General features: G+C 42.1%; 1 protein-coding gene across 1 annotated transcript in view; it reads left to right on the top strand.

Moving 5' to 3' along the window:
* The window catches only part of ext1b (exostosin glycosyltransferase 1b), a 99,951-nt gene that overhangs the window by 2,282 nt on the left and 72,719 nt on the right, over nt 1-24,950 (top strand). The gene's annotated exons all lie outside the window — the stretch shown is intronic.

The raw sequence follows: 24,950 nt of genomic DNA, 5'->3' as shown, positions 1-24,950 counted from the left end.
GTTTGTGTAAATCACTGCTGTCGTTGCGCCCCTCCTTATCACCGTAAAGGAATTCATCCCACATCACAGATGATGTTACAGCTAAAAAGGATGTGTTCGGACCCGTTCTGTATGCTTGGGAATGACGTTAACTTGCATCACCGCAATGAACCGACAATCAAGCTTACCTTGCGGCAAGACACATCTAGAAATAATTTAACGTTACATGTATTAAATGAGTACACTACTTCACATAAAGTGTCTACACAATTGATAACATGTTTACATGACGTTCGACTATAATTACAAGACAGTTATCAACAATAACTACAATACCGGACGCACCTGTCTACATTTACATTATACTAAGTTAGTATGGCTTCTTTGCCCATTGTAAGTTAGGGAACAAAATACAAAAAATAGGAAAAAGTAATTTTAGGTATGTTGCAAAGTTTTTTTCATTCACAGTGGTGAGGTTAACCGTTACCAGTCATATTGTGTTCTGATTGTGGATGGGATTCTTTTTAATCTACATGCAGAAAGGACACTCGTGCTCTAAGGGCATTCAGTTATTTTAATGTGTAAGGATTGAGGATATTTGGTATTCATGATTTGAATGTTTGGTGTTATCAAAACAAACAAACAAACAGACAAACAAACAAAAAACATTGCCTTTAACACAATGTATCGGATAATAAACAGCCATTTTTCAGCAAATGAGTCGCAAAGGAAATACAAGTATGGCTGTTTCTGCTCAGGAATAAGTCCCTCTTGATGGTTTACATCTTTCCAAAAAAAACACAAAATGCAAGTCGATATGAAATTAGCAACCATTAACCTAATGTGGCAGAGAAGGCCAAAGCTGGGGAAGAGAACAGGAGCTGTAGGCCTGTGCTAATCTTCACCGACCGTCCATGCACTTAGGCATAAACAGACCCATAGTCATTTATAGAGGGGCCTCTCATATTTTGCAGCTCTGGCTCACACCACTGCAAGGCATTTCCTTTTACAACGAGAAGAGGCTGGATAAAGTGGACTCATTTGAAATTGAAATGGGATCAGAATAAGGGAATTAACTGACTCATTAGATTTATCAAGGGACATTCTTTGCCGATAATAAAAGGCTTTAATTGGAAGGGTGTTATAGTTAACAGTATGAGGTTTAAAAACAGACCAGCTTTTGACCATCGGTTCCCTCGTGGTTCTGAAAACCAACTTGGATGGATTTCTGAATCAAAGCAGCAGGATGTTATATCTTGCTTGCTTGGATTTCTGTCAAACAGTGAGGCCAGCAGCTTCCTCCTGAGATGTTATTTGCATGAGTGGCAGGAGTTCCCTTTCAGAATGTAGTCATTTGTCAGATGCGTTTTGCTTTTTTCAAAGAAATCTACGAAAGTGGTAAGCAAACTCTGTTACACTTAAGAAAGCTCTTTACAGGATAGTCAACATTCTGACTGGCTGTTATGCAAAGATAAATGTGGTATCACTGGCGACATTTTGTGGCTTTGCCCTGCTAAGTCAGTCATACAGTTGTAGTGGTGTTCAATGGGAAAGTGCTTGAACAGTGGTTTTAAGTGTGCCGTAAGGTGTTATCCAGAACAACTGGACTGTGCATAATTTCACAGTAGAGTGTACTTCACTGGATACTGAAGCCAATGTTTATTTGGAATCACTCCATCTTCATTTGTTTTCATTTGTGTAGGCTGAAATCAAATGTAGCTGCATAGCCAAGTATGTATTACTGCTCAGCCATGTTAAATTGAATGAATTATGAAATGATTCCAATTTCTTTCTGTTTTTCCCAGTATATTTAAATTATGCAAAATGCAAAACTTCAGTCTTAGTGTAGAATAATTTGTTAAACTAGACTGACAATAACCTAAAATCCAATAGTGAGTCAGTGAGAGGCAAACAATGCAATAAAAAGTGTTTTTGCAGGTAATCTATTGGCCAGAGGAGGATGGACATCCCGTCTATAGCCGGGTTTCTCCCGACATTTCTTCCCAGTGGGGAGTTTTGTTGCCACTGTTTAAGGGATTTTATCTCCACTGGGGAGTTTTTACCTTCATTCGGGGGCCTAGGGCTGGTATTACCCCTTAAATTATTTCCTTCTGTTACTTCTGTGAGAAGCACTATACAAATACAATTTAATTTAATTCATATCTATGTTTTTTAGCACTGTGAAATATTTGTATGTTTCAAGATTCAAGCATTTCAGCAATTCAGATGTGGATCTGCTTTAGTGTTTTTGATCATTGTCTTGCAGTATAACCCAATTAAAATTCAGCTTCGGCTCACGGACAGATGAATTTTGAATTTTGAATTGAATCCTGAATTTTCTGGTACAGAGCAGAGTTAATGGTTTCTTTAATAATGGAAAATCGTTCAGGTTCTGATGCAGCAAGCCATCCCCATACCATCACACAACCACCACCTTGTTTGACTGTTGCTATGATGTTCTTATTGTAATGTCCTGTATTTTCTTTATGGCAGGCATAATGGGACATGGTTCCACTTTTGACTCATCTGTCCTTAGACTATTATCCCAAAAGTCCTGGGGATCATCCAGATGCTTTTTTGCAAATGTGAGATGAGCATTGATGTGTCTCTTGGTCAGCAGTGGTTTCCACCTTACTACTCTCCCATGAATCCATTTTTTATCCACTTTCTTATTGGGAATACAGGGACACTGCCTTTAGCTGAGGCTAGAGTCCTGCAGTTTGTTGGATGTTTTTCTCGGAATTCTGTTACTTCCTGGATGAGTTGTCACTGCACAGCTTTTTATTTTTAGAAATATTGGGGATGATTCACCACCAAGTATTCTCTCCATTTTGGAGATAATGGGATAATGGCTCTGACTGGTTCTGTGGAGTCCCCCGTCATCCTTTCCAGACTGATATATTCCAATAATTTTTTTCCCCCTCATCTCTTCTGGAATTTCCCTTCTTTGTGGCAGTGTTCTTGTGGTGACTACTTCATTCTGATGGTAAGGTTCATTATGCGTGAGGTTTGGATTCAGCAGAGCTGACTGAAATCAAGCCTGCTTCTGTTCAATCAGCGGAATCTAATTATCAATACCATTGTGTTAATTGGTTGTTTGAGTAACTAAGGGGGCAATTACTCTTTCATATGGGTGTTTCATATGGATATTTGAAATAAGCAAAAATAAAATTAATGTGTTTACTCAGCACTCAGCTTTGTCTAACAAATGTTTTTTTCTGGATATTTGAAACCGTTCAGTTTGACTAATATGCAACAAAATCAGGAAAGGGATAAATACTTTCACTGCACTGTACACTATTGTTAGGGGAACATACCCTTTTTAACATTTCACAGGTGAGCATCGTCTGATGAAACAGATCCTTCAGGGCTTTACCAAAACAAAAAGACATGAAGCTGCCACAAACATTTATCAGTATTTTGTCTTCTGAATACCCCTTGTTGACCTTGCTGTAAGACCAGAATGTGCTAGATGAGAAGCAGAGACATTAAGGTCAAAGGCTGTCTGTCTGCTGGAGAGAGACAGAGAAAGACTCATAGTAAGCACTTAATTCAGAAAGTGGTCTAATAGTAATAAGGATTATCACTAAAAGGTTATTTGTAATCATGTGATTGTCTTTATGTTAACACACATTGTCAATTAAGAATCAATTAGGAAAATTACCCTTACACTATCCAAATACTCATGAATTGGAGTGTGTGTATATGAATTGAATATAGTATATCTGTGTCAAAAAGGAATTGTGAGCAATATGGCTCAAACAGTAATACTGGAACGGGGAACTGGTACCTCAGTTAGATAAACCTGCTCACCCACACGAAGGAGCAGCCTCTATTCAGCCACCTCCTCCGTGTTGTTTTCTACAACTGATAACTCTGACTCATCAATTGGGGCTTCAAACACAAGGCAGAGAACACCAGTAATGGGGGAAAAAAATTAAGCCTACTCTATTTCAGGTTTATATTATGTCTTGCTAGTTGTAGCTGCTTATGTATAGTCAGATCAGTGTGTTAGAGCATAGAGCTTGTGTTCACCAAACTTCTGTGTGTCCTGCATCATTAACTAATTTAATACTTAACCTGGTCTGTCTGCCAGTATTGACATTGGACTTTAGCCCCTTCAGTAAAGCCAACATTTCAAGGTTGCTCTGGGGACCAATGAACTTTTGTTTTCCCAGTCAAATTAATTTGAACACAAATTAACCAGTGGCTACTGTGAGATTCTGTACTTTAGTGGTTTGCTATAGATATTTGAAAGGAGAAGCATGAAAAGCATTTTGCAGATAAGATCTGTGACTCAAATGTGTTTGAGTCTGATAGACAGTCTTCCAGTCTGATAAACAGTCATTGGACAGCAAGACAAGGATGGCAGTTTTGCATGTTTTGTGGTTCATGCCCACATAATCATGGGATAAGGGATTGTGTGGACAGGTGTAACCAACCTTATGACCCCCCCTAGGAGAAGATATTGTGAGTCACAAAGCCTTCATTTTCAAATGAGTGTTGTACCACCATTGTGGGTACCTTAAGCTAGTATTGGAGGTATTGATGCCCAGCTCACATTTTTTGCCTATATCCAATTTTTTGACCGCTTTTCATATACTTTTATCCGATACCTACATTAACACACTGATACAGCAGTAAACAACCACACTGGTACAGCCATATCACCATCTACAATGGACCTGGCTGCAAATGAGACAAAAATAATTATTCATGCTATTGCTTCCCAAAGCGTCTTTAGAGGTCTGCAATGAACATCCCTGCATTTTGGCCTGTAGGCTCTACCGACTCTGCCCCACAGGCTTAATGGAAAACACCAACAGTTTGGGAAATATACCTTTTTTACAGACTTAGATGAGATGTGGGATTTCATTTTCATTTTTGTGCATTCTCTGGCTCAATTTCTATGTTCGAATAACATGTTGGCGGGGCGACATTAGCTTAGACTTGAAGCCAACAGAAGTCAGCACCCTACCTCCTTCAAAGTGAAGAAATACACCTTACAGCAACTCCTAAGCTGTCCTATTTTCAGAAGGTATAGTGTATTTGAAATACAGATGTGAGGAAAAAAAAAAAAAAAAGTAAAAACAAGAGACATTATTTTCAGAGAAGTTATACCTTTTAAAAATACCTTCAGAAGGTGTGCAGATCACTGCGCTCAACCAGCAGAAGATGATACGTGTGTTCAGTGGTTATAGTTCCAACTGTCTAACTTCTCTGAAAATGTCTCCTGTTTAAATTCTTTTCTTGCATGTGTATTTCATGAAAGCTAGTTTGGCCTCTGTGTTCACATCAAGAATCTCTCAATTTATGCAAATAATGTTCTTAAGTGGAAGTTTATCCATGTTGTCATCTCTTCTCCTTTCTTTCTCATATAATTTGATCTTTTTTGGAATTGATGTCATGTGAAAATGAGGAGTAGGCTGAATTTACTCCGTAACTAAAAACTAAAGTCTGCACCACTATGAGTGGAAAATGTTTTTCATCTGAAAAAAGCACAGCATGTTCCAATGGCAACAAAATGGTGGCGAGTGAGGTAATGTTAATCATAGTATAGAATTTCTATGGAGGCCTTACTGGGCTGGCCCAACCTACCACAAGAGATCGTTTGGGCCTTTGGGCAGGTTGGTGACCTGAAGTTGGGCCGGAAGCTCCCAAAGGCAGGAGGGAGAATGCAATGGCCGACATCCTGGTTTACACATTAACCTTTTTTGTGTTCGGTCTAGGTCTTTAGTTTTATTAGTAGATGGCTTCCTGCCTCATTTTTTTAAAATGGGCCCTCTCTTTGAAAGTTTGAGCTATAGAGTGGCAGGCACTGTCATCCAGGGCATTTGACCACAGAATGCCTGATCACGGTTTCATCTGAAGCATGTTTGAGTGGTTATTGCTGTTTATGTTTCTGTAGTCAGATGAGTAAACTCATGAATATTTTATGGTCTCCTGCTTATTTAAATGAAAAAGGCTAACAATCTTCTATGCTAATGTCCTTGAAGTCATTAGCTGGAATACTGTTCTGCTGAATCAGTGATTAATGTTTTTGCATAATACAGTGAGGCTGTTGTAAATCTCATCAGACAATCTAACAATCTAATTACCTCCTGGGTGTTTGTTCTCTCTATTATTTTCTCTTCATGTACTAATTTTACACGTTCATTAGCAGAGTTCTCAAGTCCAGCTGGATGGTTTCAGACTTTAAGAGAAAAGGTTTGTTTTAAGTTTAATTCTCAACAAAAATCAGTTGAACTTCATAATGTTTGTAATATTTTCACATGTTGTTAGAAAGACCCATATAATTATGCTCAAGGGAGAGATGTAAGTTTTTATTTCATTTTGATCTATTTTCTGTAGCATTTTTGCATTCAGAATGTTGGTGCGGACGGTTAACCTATAAGGCATTTTGCCAATTTGAAGTATAATAATTGCTAGTCTAATTGCTAATTCTCTCCATAGTTTTTCCATACAATTTAACTCTTGAAGGATAGTATTGTTATTTCATGTACTTTGTATGACATAAATACTTATTTCTATACCATGAATGTATTTTGGACATCAAAATAACACGTCACGTCGTTGACCCCGAAGTTCTGCGGTGCGGCTGCTGTAAACTCACCTGTCTCCGTCTCAGAGTGGCCTATTTGTCGAGTTATGTGTGTCTCCTTTTTTTTGTGTGTCTGATTTCCCTTCCTTCTCCTCAACCCCTCCCCTCTCTCCCTCCCCCCCCAATGGCAGACCCGGATCCCGCTGTGTTTTCACTGGTGACTGCAGTGCACTGTGTGTTTGGCGGGGGTGTCTCTTTGATGGATTAGCATGAATAATGCCCGGTGCCAGTAGGGAAAGCCACTCTCTCCGTTGTTGGTACAGCCATTTCCCAGAGCCCACTCCATTGCCAAGGAATGCTTCTTCTGCTTAACCCTTTCTGTCGGGGGTCCGAAGCGACCCTGCTGTCTGTCCCCAAAGCCAGCGAGCGGGGGGGTTATCCGGAACAGCGTGACCCAAATTCACCCGGGAATTAGAGTGCGCCTCTCCGTCAGCAATGTGTGTCCTTCAGTCATAGCCTTTCATTGCTGGTAGGCAGCATCGCCAAAGTCCGGACCAAAGCGGAGATACTGAATCTTTTTGGTGCGGACTGCCCGTTCACGGCTCGTTCTGCTTGTTAGGGATGAAGAGTGATGTCACCCTTATATAGCGGCGGTGTTTATTTCCAGCATTAAAAACCCCCAGCGCTCAGTTTCTTTTAAATCCAGACGATTCGCGCTGCAGCAGTTGAAGGTGCACACTAAGAAAGCGAGAGAAACAAGGCCCTTTTATCTGGCGCCTGTCAGAGCGCGAGAGCACACTAAGAGCATGAATTAATAATTGGATGGGCTAGTGGTAAAAGCAGTTCTGAGTCACTTATCCACTGGAATTCAATTGGAGATGTATCTGCCTTGTTTAATGCGGGGAGTGAAGGAGGGAGGGAGGGGAGGTAGCCTCATTGTGGAGCCAGTCTGAATGGGATCTGATTTAAGCGTTCTGACATCTGTCTTGCATTGAAGATAAAAGCCGCCCCCCTCAGCTTTTGATTGCGGGACAAACATGCGGAGGGGGGAAAGGGGTGCTCAAAGCAGAGATTCCCATGCAGGCAGCAGTTTTGGCTTTTTATCCTTCCTAAAGAAAAAAAAAATCCTCCTCGCTCACTCAGTCATTTGTATACACAACAAATTTTACCAATGGGGAAGCTTGCAAATTAAAAGCTGAGGTGAAACCGGACATTTCTGGAAATGTCTGGGCATGTGGGGAAGGTAAACACGCTATAGTAACTGCTGTGAAACACTCTTGAGTTTTTGCTATGAAACACTCTTGAGTTTGTTGCACCAGTGTTAGCACTGAACTCTAGCACTTTCTCTCCTTCAAATGGTTGGGGGGGGGGGGGGGGGGGTCACTCCAAGTCAGCAGAAAGCAGAAAGATCTGTGTCATTTTCACAACTCACAAACCAGAATTGTATTGGGAAAATGGGTTGCCACATGCTCAAGCTGAAAACATTAACTCAAGCCATTCGTTCACGCTGTTTATTTGTTTTTTGAAAACAATTAACTATCCTGTTATCAATTTCAGAGGATGGGAGAAATGGCCATTTTTCAAACTGCATAGACTTTCGACCAGTGCAGTGTGCATGTGTGGGAACTGGGAGGGGTGCCAATTTGTCATTTAGAAATGAGAAGGGTGTTTTGAATAGAATGTTGTGTGTTTGGGGGTGGGTGGAGGGAGGTATCGAGGGATTGTCTACGGCTGTTTGATGTTCATCTGTTTCATGCGTTTGGCTCCTTTTCGAGGAGTGACGTGACTTCCTCGACAGCAGAATCAATCTCTGTTGCCTCAGGGAGGTCCCAAAAGGCCCTTTTGTGAGAAAGTTTGCCTAGTGCCTTTAGCTGCCTGCGTCCTTGTTGATACCGCAACCCCCATACAACCCTGACTGAAGCCTCAACTCGGAAAATGTCTCCTGAACTCCCCTTCTCCTCTTTCTCAAAAGACTTCACTGCTTAGCGGCAGAACCAATCGCTGGAGGAGTTCTTACATTGCTCCCGTTTGCTTTTGAACTCTGTGAAATGGCAACAATGACCGCTCAGACACTTCAGTGATTCTTATTTAGCAGAATTCTTGACACTTCACGGACCGCTAGCTGAACTGCTGAGGTGAAAGGTGTGCGTGTGTGTGTGTGTGTGTGTGTGTGTGTGTGTGTGTGTGTGTGTGTGTGTGTGTGTGTGTGTGTATGTATGTATAGGGGGCTTAATGTGGAGAAGTTGAAAGAATGATAATGTCAGGGAAATAAATGTACTTTTGTCTTGGGTCATATGTGGATTTAACTAGTCGACTTGAAGATGAAGGACATCTACATTTTTTATTGCCTGTTCCTTTTTACAGTTCTGTTTTTCTATTCAGGCACTTTTCTGGCTAGCTTTTTTCTATGGCCCTGTTTGGCTTTTCTGTCTTACCACTTATTCTGTCCCTTGGCAAAAGCAAAACTGAGGGTACAGACTTTTTTTTACCTAGGTTGTCTAGGGGAGCTCTCAAACGTGGGGCCAAGTAATGACTTACACAGAACTGGGTTCCCTCCCCTCCTTTAAAAAAAGAACAAGATTAAACTGACCCTGGCATATCCCTGGCAACAAGCATTTGATTGGCAATTTTGGGGGAAAAGTAGATTTATTATGCATGCATGGATGGAATAAAGCTTTATGGGGTAAAACGCACAGGAGTTGTGCAGCCTTGGGAAAGATTAGCGATCCAAATGTATCGCTGAAATAATATTTTGAAAAAATTATGCAGCATTTGTGAGTGGAATCTGTTTTATTGGTCTCATTTTTAAGAAAGTTTTAAATGCAAAAGTTTTCAACATTGATTCAAGTGGTTCAAATGATTATTAAAAGAGCTGTGTCGTTTCAGTCTATGAAAAACCACAGGGGACAATTTATGTGAAACAAGAAAATTCTACACTATCTTTGAACTCCAAGGTTGTTTGAAGGTTAGACTGGATGGGGAACAACTTGATATTCGTTGGAGTAGCAATGATAACTCTATAAGACTGGAGTACCACCTCCTACAGTACGGTTAAATCCATCTCTAAAAATAGAAAGCCTTCACTATACATTAATAAACCTTCAGCATCCTGGTGCAGCTGCATTATTTATCATAATTTTAAAGCCCAAAACAGATTTTTTATGGCTTCATAAACTGAATTCTGGATCATGACAGATTAAATGCCAAAGATGGGATATTTCAAAAATTTACTGAATAAAGATTAAATATTAATGTCCAAACAACTGGGCTTTTGAAAGTGCAAAAAAGTCCTGATTCCGATGATGACTTCAGGGTGGAGGATAAGGTGACAGACGGCACTTTGTACTTCGGCATATTGGATTTGAAATGAAACGTCAGGTCAGAGCCAAAAGAACAGAAATTGTACCACTGTCCAAGAACGTACTGACTGCACTGTATGTTCCCTGATGTTCCCGGAAAGCTCATTGCAGGAACAAAATGTCTTTTCATCTTGCAACAAAGGGGTTTATATCCAAGAAAAAATCTGACTAAATGAAATTGAGTTTAGGACAGAAACTAAACGTTCCTTATTTTTCATTTTATTTAGTAACTGAACATGTTATTGGTACTGAATAGCAACAAAACTGTATGTGGAAACCGAGTGTTATCCCAAAAACATAATATGAAGGACAAATAATAATCACATGTATACCGCAGGCTGTAAGGGGGAAGCTCCTACATTTGATGATAGCCAACCTTTAATTTGGCTTCATGCGTAATTAAACCAATTTAGTCATTTTGGTCCAAGCTGCTATCAACAAGCCAGCCAGGCTTTGGTTTGACTCTATCCTCTTGGGGGTATTCCGTGTATCGATTACTGCCTCCCAATCTTCTCCTGCCTGACACTACCTGCCCCCAGCTGAAAGGCGTTGACTGCGCTCTGTTCTGGCATGTGAGTGACCATCCCCTCTCCACTGCCCAGGGCATCACAGGTGGTGTTGGGTTGTTCTCAGGAGCAGGTATGAGGTTGTAGCAGAGGGGTATTTGTGACTTTTCTTTTAGTTTTAAGAAGATTTCTATCTTTTGCAGATATTTTTAGGATTGGTGGAGGCAGAGAGAGTTGGTTGTGATTTATACTGTCTGCCCATTTTGAGCCTGTTCTTTGTGTAAATTGGGCGGGTTTGAACTCCACATGAAACTCTGTTTATGACCAACCTAACCAACATCAAACAAGGTGCGGAATCAAACGTAAATGACAGGGGCTGTCGAGGCATGCCTGGCTGCTGTGCTGAGGTTTAATTGAACAACATCCAAGCCTACCTTCTCTGGTCACAGTCATTGATTTTGTTTCTGGAGTCGGTCTTATAGGCACTTCTCTTTGCATTTGAGGGAGCTCAGCTGCTGAGCTCTCCCCATCACGGGATGAGCTTCAGGATGAGACATGCAGCTTAAGCTGTGTGTGCATTTTACAACGGGAGTGGACCGCGAGGTCACGGTGATGGCATTGTCTCAGCCTTGAAATCCTTACAAAAAGAGCTCTTTGTGGAAATATTGTTTGTTGCCTTTAATGGATTTTTATTTTTACACTATATACTTTTTTTTCTTTTCTTTTTTTTTTATCTGCCCAAACTTTCAGTGGCTGAAGAGGGTACCCTTTGCCAGGCATTTTTGGTGTAGGGCTTCAATATCTGACATAAGTCTTCAGGAAATATAACAAGACTGAGGTGGAGGGAAACAACAGTTTCTGGTCTTAAGTTTGAGGCAAGGTTAAAAGAAGCACAATTATTCAACGGTTGCCAGTGCTGCGGATTAGTGGAGGTTTTAACGCAGCAGTGGAGCTTCATGCCACTAAAAATAGCTAGAGAAGCTGCGCCTATCCTTCTAGCATTCGCCGCATTAATTTAAAAGTTTCTGCCTTATTTTATGGCTTCGACTCAAATACAAAAGTGTCATGCCTGTTTGCATTCTGCGCGCGTGTTTGCATATTAAACAGCGCGTTAAGCCTCGAGTGCCTTTTCTTTCGGGAGCAAAAGTGCGGGCTCTCGGCAGACACCCCCGGATGCCGAGTAGGCGCAGTCGGACGCAAAGCGGTCTCATAACCCGGAGACCACCCCCCGCCCTCTCCGCGTGCTTCTCCGCGCTCCTTTGGAGAACAGAACATCATTTTCTCAGCAGGACCACTCCGGCTGAAGCTACGGTCGCCGGTCGAGTGGCTGCACCATGCAGTCACCGCGTGGCATCCAGCAGCTTGCTAAAAAGAGGCAGGAAACTGTTTGGGTTTCAGGAGTCAGGACTTAGCTCTGCCCTACGACCACCCCAGTAGTACTGGGGTCATGTCCATTTCTGCAGTGGCGTGTCACATAAACTACAAAACTCCATTTACTGTGACTGCTCATGTAGTACACAAACAGCAGGGTGGATTTTTATTTGTTTGTAAACTAGTTTTTTGAAGATTGGTCCTCAAGTATTTTTTTCCTGTTCAAGTAGCCTTAATACTATTGGATATTGTGTTCACAGATATCTAGCGTACTTTTTTTATTAGACTGCCATTATAGATAAAAGAAACTCTTTGTTTGGCATTCTGCTGAGTTGTGTTAACTGAAGAATATCAGTAGAAGTGTAATCAGATTGCACATAAGCTAACATTTAAAGCAGCCGCAATAGCCACGAGTAAAGCATTGGAAATGACATCTGCTGACGTTCTGATTTTCAGGCTCCCAGACTTGTTTTTCATAACTCTGTCCAGATGTACTGTGCCAGCATTCATTTATTGCCATTCTGTGCCAGCAATTTGGTTTTACTTTTGATGTAGGTAAGTATACTGTGTGTGTATTTGCATCACAGTGGCATTGGAAGGATTTAGTTGGTGCGTGTTCCAGGTCTGCTTTCAGTCTATGGAAAAAGGGACACTATTTTTAAAATGTGTTTGACTAACTGTGGAATTACTATAAATATAGATTTTGAAGCTGGATTATGATGGTTGTATGCAGAGGATTTTCATCTACCCATAGGTTCAGGGGCTGAAGAGGAAACCCATGGCAAGGCATTTGCGGAAAAGGTGTAGGGCTTCAATTTTTGACGTATGTCTTCTGGAAATATAACTGGACTGTGAGGTGGAAGGAAAGGGACCAGTTTCTAGTCTTAAATTTGAGGGAAGGTTAAAAAGGGACACTTTTTAAACTGTGGAATGGATTTTGAAGCTGGATTATGATGAATGCATGGAGAGGATTTGCATTTAATCCCAGCATGCTCTAATTGGTAACATTTAAATGCTAGTCCAATGAGTTGAATGTAATCCATTGAACTCTAACAAGCACCCCCTCAAGTCGCCCAGTACTCCTACGATTGAAGTCAAGGGGTGACACCAGCTAAAGTGTGTAGGGGTGAGTTCACAGTTGCTCCCTTCGTGCTGGAATAAAGGAGTTACTTCTGAGAGTAATTGTATTTGCATGTTTTACTCCTTTTATCTGTGCTCAGATTAATGACCCATTTTAGTAGAAGGGGGAAAACATTGCTTTATTTCTAATGACGCACGATCCATACAACGAGGTAGCGGGATATTTCCTTCCATGAGGAGCAGATGAACATTGAGGTGTGTGTAATTGCCGGTAATGGATGTGTCGCGGCGTATGTCGAAATCGAGGGGAGGGGCGGAACCGTAATTCCTCCATTTCTCCTGGAGGTACTAAGCTCGGATTAATTTGCCACTCATTACTCCTCAATTATGTGAAATCGTTTGAGGAGTTTGCTGAAGAGGGGTGGAGAATAAGAACTGCGGTTCTTGCTTGGCAGGCCTGTCATCCCACATTCCGGGGAAGAGCCGAGCGCGAAAACATCTCGCCCCCGCAGTATCGTTCGGCTGTTTCCCGTCTAAGAACTTCCGGAATACCGCTGCCCCGGGCACGTCAAATGAGGTGTCGAATGGCCACACTAGCTCAGCATTTTGTTTGCCAAAAGTTGCTGTCTATATTATTAGGTCCCCTAACTTAGATGAACTATTAGGTCCCCTAACTTAGATGAAAGTTAGGTCCCCTAACTTAGGTCCCCTAACTTAGATGAACTTAGATGGTTTAGGAGCGGCTGGTTCATGACGTCAAAGCACCGAGGTTCTCTGAAGTCCATGGTTTCCATCCCAGCGGCAGGGGCGGAATTGGAAAGGCCTGGCCGTGTAGAAATCCAAGAGGGATCATCGTGGGATTGGGTTACTCTTCTGATACCCTGCTGGCTCTGGCCACAGGGCGTGCCTTTCCTCAGCTTCTCGAGGGAGAGCCCCTCCTCCCCCACCCCGAGACTGGTGGGGGTGGAAGATGGCAACACGCCACACTGCCGACCCATGGCCAACCGCAGAGGCCGCAGCCGAGACCTCTCCACTTGAGTGTTTACGCTGCCAAGGAAATGTGCCGGCTCGCCCTTGATCACACGCTTTGAGCTTGAAGGTCCTAATAAATCCTCGAATCCTAGAAGCCAGGATGGCGGGAGTTGTTGTTCGTGCAGAACACCATGAACTTTTCAATCTGGTCCTCAGCCATGGACTTTCACCTACTGACCAAGTTGCTTCTAAGTCAGGCTTGTGGCTTTACAATCGAGAGCACTGTAAAGTTATGTCGCTTTTTATTGCCGTCAATGGCAAGGCACTTTATAAAACATTTTTAAAACTGTGTTTGGCTCACTGCTCAACTAATCTTTTTGATGTTGTACAAATCCCCTCTTTAATACTTTCAGTAAGAGAATTTTCCTCACCGTGCTATCAGATATGCGTATGCTTGAACGGTGTAATACAGGTCTGTGTACTGCTGACTGTGAGCTATGTGCAGGCCTCGATGCTGTGCCTGAGGCTGATATCATATGTCAATCTCTCAGTGATTGTGAAGAGACTCGCTTCTTGCTGTAAATCCAGGCCATCACTCACCTGGCAGATGCCCATACCCCTTCATAGGGGTATAGGATGCAGGGACTTAATCAAAAGTTAGTGGTTAGCACTGTTGCCTTGCAAGAGTGGCTGTGGGTTAGAGGCCTCGCCAGCCGGATCCCGTGTGCATTGAGTTTTCCTGTTCTCGTCGTGTGCGTTTCCTCCAGACGCTCCCGTTTACAAAGAGGTCGAAACTATTCTTTTGTTTCTACCTTTAAATAATTTGTACCTCGTACAAATGATTTAAGAACAAATCTGTTCAATCGACTGGTTCTTGCATGAGGCCCGTTGTCTCATAGGCTTTTGTTCAGAGAGGTATGGCCATCCCGGCTACTAAAGGACGTAGCATACAGGAGCCTTGCAAAGACCAGGACAGAAGGTGTGTCAACTTCAAGGCATTAACAGCATCCAGCCCTCTTGTTTAGCTCAAGGCAAATTAAGGATATCCAAGACAGTTATTCAGTAAGAATGTTTCTCTTTTTTTCTTTGAAGTCACTATTTCAAGTATGTTTGAATGCTCTGCTTTATTGGCCCACTTCCCATCGAAGTGCGCCACACTCCAACAAGCTTCTACATTTAGGCAAACGTTGTGCCGATGTTTCAAATCAGCAAGGGACAAATCTAGTAATATAGACTACTGAGAAGGAATGAAAACCTAGAGATCTGATAGCGAGGCAATTAATGCGAGTAGCCGGATGCACGCTATTAGCCTGCTGTGCAGTCACAAAGTACACCGGTCACAAGCTTTCTGTTGCTCGAGTGAAAGAAAAACAAATGAGGTTGGTGTTAATTAATTTATACTACCATTATTGGCCTTGTTCCTGTTCCTTCAGAGTAGAAGGTTTTTTTTATATTGTCCCCATGATTTAGTTAATGTTGCTGGGTCTGCCTTATAGGATGCAATTATCGAGTGGGAAACGAGCAAGCGGAATTGCGGTATGACATTTTTGGGAACAGGAGACTATTCGTAAGAGACTATTTGTAGTAGCAATTTAGCACATGGGTGACTTAACTGCTGGGGTTATTACAGGCGTCACAGTCTGTTGAGTCCGTGTGAGCTGCTAAGTTTCTGCACCAAAATGGACGACAATAGAAAACGGAGAGTCGCTCGCTGTTGCCAAAGACTGCATGCCCGTTTCATGCCTGCCATCTGAATTCCTGCAAGTTACTTTCTTTTTAATAAAATAAAAGGATTTTTTATTTTCATTTTGCTGGTTTCAGGTCTATGGCTCTTCCACAGCAACAGTTGTTTCTGGCTAAGTAATACAGCCTTGGATATTTTCTGTCAATTATCCTGATTTGAGAATATTCTCAAAAGAAGAGTCTGCTGGAGGGGAAAGTGGATTTTTTGAACAAAATGTTCCAGAAAATACCTAAATGGTGAAGAGGTGGAGCGCCTTGTGCTTAGCTATTTCTAAAGGTCCTTAAAGAAACGTCGGAAATCAGTTCTGGTGTCCGCAATCCTGGTGCAGGCTCAACCTGGCTTGGTTGGTAATGTTAGTAGAACAGTCCTGAATAGATTGCTTCTGTATCCCTGAGCAGAACACCTCAAACTGCTCTGAAAGCTTAAGTAAATATCCAGCTGTGTAAGTAAATAATATGTTCAAATGTAAGATGTGTACATTGCTCTGGATGAGACTATCTGTCATATTATTACATGAATAGTATAATGTAATCCTCTTTGGGGAAGGGTGGGGGTTTTGATGCAGTGGCATATTTCTTTTTGCATTACTGCAACATCCTCACCATTCCTGAGAGCACAGACAAGCACACACCTGCATGTATGTCGATTTTTGTGCCTATTTGCATGTCTGAGTGTAGCCGTGTCTGTGGATGGGCTGAGAAATTAGACACGGTCTCTCCAGAGTGCAGAGTTGCATCTTTGTGGTGAAAAGACAGTGAGGACTGTGCTTTGTCAGCTCCTGAGATTGGTGGTGGTGGTGGTGGGGTGTTCTCTGCTGGGAGGGGGGAGGGGGGAGGGGGTTCTGTAACTGTTGGGGAACATTACTGCAGCATAAGTATATTATTATTTCATACCAGGATGCTGTTTATGTTGATTTCCTATACCAAGTCACAATCACAGCCAACATTTTCAAAGCCCATTTCAGTTTAATCTTTCCTTAGTTCTTTTAATTTATCGAGCATTATGTTATGAAAAGCTTCCGGTTGGTCATAGCAAAGACAAAAATTTCCCTTGAAAATGTTCCTTTTTTCCACTTGTAGTTCCCTTTCTTTTGGGGAGTAATAATTATAATCTTAGTACAAATCACAGGCTGGTCTAGATCCCTTCCCGCATTTGTTATTCACTGAGAAAATTCATCAAGGGGATTCAGTATTCATGAGCTGAGAATTAGAAGGTTCTATCTGCGTTCTGAGAGTTTTGGGATATTGAGCTTCAAAGATTCAAAAGTGAATGGGCTCCAAGCAGACACTAACTCATTAAAAAAAAAAATCAGCTACAACCTTATAAGTCCCTGTTTCTCTCTTAGTGGTGTTGGGCAAGAGGAGTGCAAGATCTTTTTTAAAAATTACTTTATCTGACCATTTAGCTTCAGATCGACAGAAGTCAAGATTATACCAACTTCTCTTATGAGAACGAACGCTGCTTTTAGTGAGAAATGAAAAGAAGAAATGATAGCTGACTAGATCAAACGTGACTGCAGAGTCTCTGGAGATTAAAATAGATTTGACATACACTGTTCGGTGTTTCTGAGCCTATAGGAGGAAGTGGGGCTAAACTGTAAATTTAGGAACTTAAGGTCTTTTTGTACTATATAAACAGGCCCTGTCCTTGGATCTTTGTCCACCGGTGGCCATTTTGTAAGATGTCAATTTGCACACACAGTCCGTCTGAGCTGCCTTTCACTTTTCTAGCTTTAAGCTCTTTAAAGTCTTTCGCTTTCCAAAGATTAAAGAAAATCTCTGTTTTTAATCATATTTCCCTCTTTTACTAAAGGCAGTCCAAAATAGACTGCGGTTCTCACACAAATCCTGTCCTTTATTCCGATTGCTATAGTGACTGGAGGGATGTGGCTTTGGGAGAGACTTGAGCCTGTTTGGGTCATTTCTGGTGAATAAGTGGCATGTTGCATAAGAAAAGCTTTCCTCAATAGCCTTTCCATATCAACTTTGAATCAGATGTACAGACCACCCCATCCTCTCAGTCTACTCTATCTGTTCTCATGAACAGGACTCTCCTCTGCGATGCCTTCTACCTAAACAGACTGTTGTTGTCTCTTCTTTGGCATGTCCTCTCTGTCTGTCTCCCAGGAACCCTGGTACTATGTCCTCCACCGTATTTTGGGCATGTTGACGATATGTTGCCCTTTCATAAGCAGGAATGGGTTAGGAGTAGATTGTAAAATGGTCGGCAGAATCTCTTTATATTTTCTTTCTTCACGGTTCATTGTGCTGCAAGTCTTATTTTTCAACTGTAATCGGCGAGTGCTCTGTTTGCGTTTTGCCCTTGAACGTGTTGCATATAATGATTAATTTTCCATTCTGAAATGTATTTGAAAGCGTTTACACGTGAAGAGCAATCTCAAATGATCTAGCACACGATCAATCATTAATTAAGGTCACCAGCCGGCAGGGGAGTGTCACCTTTGATGAGTCGGTTTAAAGTATTAATAAAAGGTAATTTTCACATCAAACATTTAGCTTTACTCTGGCCCCCGGGCAGATGGCCTGCTTGAGTTCCAATTTGTCCTCAAAACCAATAATTGGGCATTCGGTCTAATTACCAGTTTCTCAAGCTTCTGTGATGCAGTTGTCACAGTAAGTGCTGTCGTAATAATATAAATAAATAAATTGACATCATTCAACATTTCTTGAACCTGAAATTTCTTAAATAATGTATTTTTATCTGCAGAAATTCATAACCACAACAGAGCAGATTGTTCAATCTGCATTTCAAGGAGGGGGTGGGGGCTTGTCCTTGATATTTCTAATGCTCTTTCACAATGGGAAATTTATTTTATTTTATATTCTTCTCCAGATTTTTCTGCATTCTTACAGGTAGCCTGTTCAGGAGTTTAGTCGGATCTTATCCTGAAGAGAACTGTGAGCAATGTGCCTTTAAAAAAAGTCTTGAAATGTATGAAAAGCTTGGGAGAATATCCAGCTGAGTAAGCGTATAATATGTTCAAATGTAAGCTGTGTACATTTCTCTGGATGAGGGTATCTGCGGTATTATAAATGAATAGTGTAATATAATCCTCTTTGGGGGAAGGGTGGGGGTTTGATGCAGTGGCATAGGGGTAGGGAGCTGGGAGAAGTGTGCTGTAACACGGGTTGGTGCTGGTGTTTCCTGCATTGCAGCTGGAGAAACAGAAGCACCTCGGGGGGGTGAGTCCGTGATCAGATCTTCAGAAGACATGTCCTTACCTGCATGCGTGTACACATGGGTGTCTGTCTATATGCGTATGTGTGTGCTTATGTGTGCCGGTGTGTGTTTGACTGGCTCCACACATGCCTGTCTTTCTGTGCATTATGCATTTTGCGTGTGCACAGTGCCGCCATCTTTGTAGGCCAATTGCATGGCCGCCTCATTCTCACCATGTCAGAGTGCTTGGACTGTCCTGTTCTCTGAAGCACGCCTGTCCTCTGAAACCTCTACAGCCAACCCCTTTTCATCAGGTTAAAGGTACATGCTGCGGACAATAACTCCAACTCTTTGTGAAGCTTTGGTCAGCTACGCACTGGGCCGCAGAGCTTCCATCCAGCACTGCCAAAGTCAGGTTTTGATTCTGCCTGCTAGGCCCTTCTCTGCTGCTTTCTGCTGGTGCTTTGAACTAATGGGCTTATTTATTTATGATAAAAGTCCTAGCACCTGTGATAAATTACCCCACTGGATTTCTTGCGAACATCCACAAATCAATGAATAATTCATCTGATAAACACAGTGCTTGTTTTTAAACAAGTGTGAACTTCTGGTCTCAGACAACAGTCTAAGTGTATGCAACACAGTTTCAGTTCATAATAAACTCAAAAGCCATTGAAAATATAAAAATACAGCCATTGAAAATATAACAATACTCACTGTAGCTATTTTAAGGCTCTAAGTTGCTCTACAAAGGACTTTTAAGGAGTGTGACTGTGCAGGTTTTCTATAAAACCACGGAAAATAAGATGGGGCAGTTGGTACTCTGCTATACTGTACCATAACCCAATACGTCAATTTCAACCCAGTTGAAATACAGTGTGGGAACATTGCTGTCCATCATTATTTGTGCTGAATTATTGACAATTGATGTTGATTACTGGAAAGGGGAAATTTGATAACTGAGTGGCTCTATCAATTTCTTGCTGAGAGGTGACTACGTTGCGAGAGAAGAATGAGAACTGCCCTTTATAAACTGGTGTTCCTATTAGTGAGACAATATGCTTGTGTTGAAATACCAGTGAACTTCCATGCCCAAAAGAGCACACCTCCAATTGGCCTTCTACTCATCGTGATTCAGCCTTTTCATTGTTCTCTTCTCAGAATATAAGCACATTTAGCAGTTCCCTTGAAGAGCAGATGTGTTTCAAATGATAATGCCTCCTGCAATTCAGAAACAGAACAACCCTATGAGGAAGTATACATTGGATTGAGTTTGCACGCACGCACACACACACAAACACACACACACACACACACACACACACACACACGCACTCGCACACACGCTCTCTCAATGTATCAATCTATTGTTTTCTGCATAGCAGTATATTAGAGCAGGATTATAAAAGCAATGTGCCTGTCCATTATTACAATTTAGTGCACTTATGCCCAAGGTCTGCCTGTAGTAAAGAGCTTTATTTGGCAGGAGTGAGGCTTTTACATTTAGACTGACGTTTGTCAATTGGAACAGCTGGCTGGTTGTGGATTTCTAAGGATTTTTGTTCCGTAATCTAAGGTCGTGAGACTGCTGATGAGAAAATGACATTTCACAACCAGCCAGGGGATTTACAAAGAGGTCCTTTGTGGTTTGTGACCGACCATGCTTCACGAGAATTTCTGCGAAGGATTGCATGCCTGGCGCTACCTACATCATCACTACCTGGAAATCAGACATTCGTTCATCAGAATTTGCTGGACGGTGAACTAGCCGTGGTCCAGACTTATCTCCCTGAATGAATAGATAATCCCAACACAGCTGCATAACAGCACATGGCTTACAGGTTCCATAGTGTCCACATTTCCAGTGTTTTATTTTAGGTTCTAATATCCATACAAAGATGTTTGTGTGGTTTTAAGTACAAAAAACTATCTTTGTCCAGGATCTCTCATGATGCCAAGAAGAGGCTGTTTTAGTGACTGTATCTAAGACGCATTGATATTAATGAACTTCTGTGGGGCCATGCTGAAGTAAACGAGCGTATCGTTGTGATGTTACAACTTCACCGACGTCTAAAGGCTCAAGTAAATGCACATTTTCTTCATGCGGATGGTGTGGATTTGCTTTTTGGGTCTTTCACAGAGCACTTTTTATAGCACCTTCAACTTATTTATAATCCAGATAGCAAGGGAAATTGTGTTTTTTTTATTTTTATTTTATGGGACCTTTAAGGGTGCAAGTGGGATTTGGCTAGCTACCGAATCGCTGCACAGCTTAGCGGTGCGGTGATCTGCTGGCCCGCTTGTGGTGGAGTGAAATGCATAAAGAGGCGTCCCGGCATCCGTGTCCTTTGAAGGCGTTCTGCGTCAAACCGAGGTGTGGGGCCCATCTGTCATGTGAGGTCGTTCCTTGCCGAACGAAACCGAGCGCTGGAGCTTCTCGGAGAAAAACAGCGCAAGTCCCTCAGCGGTTCATTAGGAGTCGTGTGGGCGGGAGGCCTGCAGTGTGGTGCCGGGCAGGTATTCTTTGAAATCGCTACGAAGTGGGAATTCGGGAGCAGAGACGGGGAGAGTATGCAGGCATACATTTCGCACCCAGAGGCAATCCGATGGCGGCTGCGGCAACGCCGTCTTACAGAGCTCCGCGGACAACAGGCGGTCGTGTGTTTATGAGCATGAGAGCTGAATTTGAATCGAGTAACTAATCAAGCTCCACCTCTCCCCCAGCCTGGAGAGGCTGATGAAATCTAAACTGAATTTCAATTTCTGCTTGATGCTGGGAGCAGATGCCATGGCTCTCATGCTGGGGAACTCCCAAGTGGAGACTCCCATAAATCTTTGATTCATTGCACAACTTGCTCTTCAGGAAAATGTGAAATGATATAGATCATGAATGAGGCAGTCATTTGTGTCACTCTGGTATTGGTGGAATTAGTGTGATGATGCTTTGTTGATAAAGTGGACTATCATGTGAAATTGAAATTGGCTGCCTCTGATGAACTGCAGAACAACAAGTGATTGGTTGGGATCCAGATATTGTGATTTGGCTTTGCCCTGAGTGGTGGCAGTATACAGCTTCCAGTGTGCTTTACTTTATAGTTCAGTAACATGCTCCTTGCACTGTTCATTCCTCAATGACTTCTCAAAAGTGTGACTGTCGCACTTAAAACAGAGATGCGGGAGTGAGCCCAAATTAACTGCCGGCGGCCTGTAGCGTAGTGGTTAAGGTAAATGACTGGGACCCGCAAGGTCGGTGGTTCGATCCCCGGTTTAGGCACAATAAGATCCGCACAGCCGTTGGGCTCTTGGGGAAGGCCTTTAACCCTGCATTGCTCCAGGGGAGGATTGTCTCCTGCTTCATCTAATCAACTGTACGTCGCTCCAGAAAAGAGCATCTGCCAAATGCCTGTAATTTAATGTAACCAAATGGTGTGTACAGTTATTAATGTATCTGTGATTAATTTATCTGTGAATTATTTCAACCAATTTGTATTTTGCTGATTGTAAAGCAAAAGATTTCTGGGTTCAAATCTCAGATACATCTCAGCTCATTATAGCTATATCCATTATGTGAATCAGGCTGGCTCAGTTCAAATTACTCTACAAATAAACTAAACCTTTTTGAATCAGGCTGCTACATTCTGTATATTCTTGTTTTGAATTTTTGGGTGATATATATATCATGGTCTTTACACGTAATTTTGATGATTTTGTAAACCACTCAGGTTGCCATGTGAAGAATGAAAGTCTGGAGGCTCAGGATCAATACCAAACATTAAAGAGCGATGTATTTGATGATATTTATTTGGACTTTTGCTTCCAAAGAGCTTGTATATAGAACAGCCCGCCAACTTATCGATTGGTAAAGCTGAAATCCAGATTCAAAACTCATGCTGTGGAGACTCTGTAGAAGTCCTCACCTTGGCTGGTTAAACTTGTCCTTGAATTTCAATAATTCTTTTGTAAAGCCTTTCCCGCCCCTTTCCTGTCATTGAAGCATTCCCAGGTGTTTGCACTGATAAGGTAAAGCGCAAGTATTACACCTCTAATTACACAGGCCAGATAAGGCCAAGTCTGCCATGAACTCTCACCACCATCCCCGTGACTTCAAGTGTGGAATATTACATACTGCATGGTTGAGTGTCTTCAACCCCTTGTAAACCTCTAAAGCTCTGGTCGGTTGATAGTTTCAGAGGGTAAATAGTTTTATGCTACATTTCCTGCTCTGGTTTGTTTTATATATGCGAAGCCAGTTACATTTCTGCCGTTCATTAGGAGGGAAAATCTAGCCACTCTGCAGGACCTCAAAATCAGTCTATAAAATCAGCATGGAAACTTGAGAGCGGGGTGTGTTTGTCTATGTGTTGCTGCCAGCTGAATAGTAATAAGTAGTAAACTCTCTTCTCCCAGTATCTGATATCTGCTAACTGGATTAAAATAGTCAGTGGGCGCAATGGGGGATATTATATATGGGGGGGTGAAGTAAGGAAGGGGGGGGGGGGGGGTTAGCTACATGGCCTATAGTCTACACCCACCACGAGATCACAAGATCTACTCCTTCCTAAAATATCACCATCTCAGCAAGATTACTTTTAAAACTCTCTGCACAGAATTCCCCTTGTATTTCCTGTGGAGGACACCTGATCTGTCCTGGTTTTTCCTTGGTTACAGAGGCAGGACTCAACAATGTCCTCAGATACATGCGGTCACTGCTGCACTTTTATTTTTGCTCTCAGAGGATTTGAGTCACAAATTTGCAATCCATGAAGAAGCCACCTGTGCTAGCCTCAGTCAATCTGCGTTGATACTAGAACACAGCCAGTTACCTGGAATTTTTAAGCTATGATGAGCTGAGTCATTTTCAGTGAATGGCTGAGAACCTGTGGGAATACAAATGTGTCACCCCTTCATGTAATGCCTTTTAGGGAAAATGGTTCTGTGTAACCTCGGGGTCAGAAGTAGTCCATGGAGAGTTTAGAGGAATATTCATCTTGAAATAAGAATGTAGCCAAACTTTTTTTTAAACAGTTTGGTTAAACTTCCTGGTATTTGTTTTTCTTTATGGAGTTTCTGGTTAGAAACTAGATGCAGTTTGTAAGTATGAAGTTTTTACATGTGCAATAATGAGGATTCTAAAACATGTCCCGCGATCAGGAAATAAATATTGTTTTGGTGCTACAGTGAGCTCCATAATTTTTGGGACAGACATTTTTGTTCTTGCATCAGTACTTAGTGGCATGGATTCAACAGATGATAGCACTTTTTATATTTGGTCAGTGGACAAAAGCAGTTGTTTCCCTTTCTTTTCTGATGTCACATATGCAACGTCCCCCACTTCCCCACACACACACACACACAGACACCTACCCCAGGCCCGATGCCACCCCCAGTTACCCAGCTCTGGATTCTGAGCCAGGAGGGGGAGGCGTCAGGCAGGGTCGCTTCATGCCAGGATTAATCCGGATCAGTTTCCTGAGGTCACGCCTGTCCGTAAATACCTCTCACGGACCGATAGCAGCCCTGTATGACGCCGCACTGCTTCCCGGCTCCTTGGTTTGCCCTGCTCAGACAGAACCCGAGTGCTTTTGCTTGGTTTAGAATTTCACATCTTTCATATGTTACTGTGGGTCAACTTCAGAACTGCCTCACTTGATCTGTCACCCCTACCTCCACTGTCACTGGCACGTTTGCTGTAGACTGCAAAATGATTCATTAGAACGCCAGTCTCTATTAATTCCATCGAACTCGACTCAGCTCTTTGTCTCCCTATATTTAAAGGTACAATAGGGAAGATTTTTGTGTTAAAACATTGTTACATGACCATTGTCAATCTTTTCCTATCATTGAAAAAGGCTCACTGACATGTTGACTTCAGATCTTTAGACAAACTGTAATATTAGAATCAGGGAACCTGAATAACCGCCAAAAAAGCTATCAAACACCCAATTCACCCCTTTGAAAAAGTAATTGCCCCCTTCGTCTTAAAACTGAGTACCACGTTTAGCATCAATAACTGCGATTCAACTGCGATTGAGGTATTTTATCCCACTTTTCTTTGTAGCACTGCTTTAATTCAGACAAAGTTTGGTCATTGGCCAAAATTCTGGAAGGAACTATGAACACATGATCCCAGAAGACCTGCAGGCCTCTCTAGCCTCAGCTAATGTCGGTGTCCATGACTCTACAATAAGAAACAGACTGGGCAAAGAAGAGTAGCACAG

The sequence above is a fragment of the Conger conger genome, chromosome 9, assembly GCF_963514075.1.
Source record: "Conger conger chromosome 9, fConCon1.1, whole genome shotgun sequence".
NCBI classification, from domain to species: Eukaryota; Metazoa; Chordata; class Actinopteri; order Anguilliformes; family Congridae; genus Conger; species Conger conger.
The sequence above is the reverse complement of the archived record's forward strand: the minus strand, read 5'-3'. Positions and strand labels throughout refer to the sequence as shown.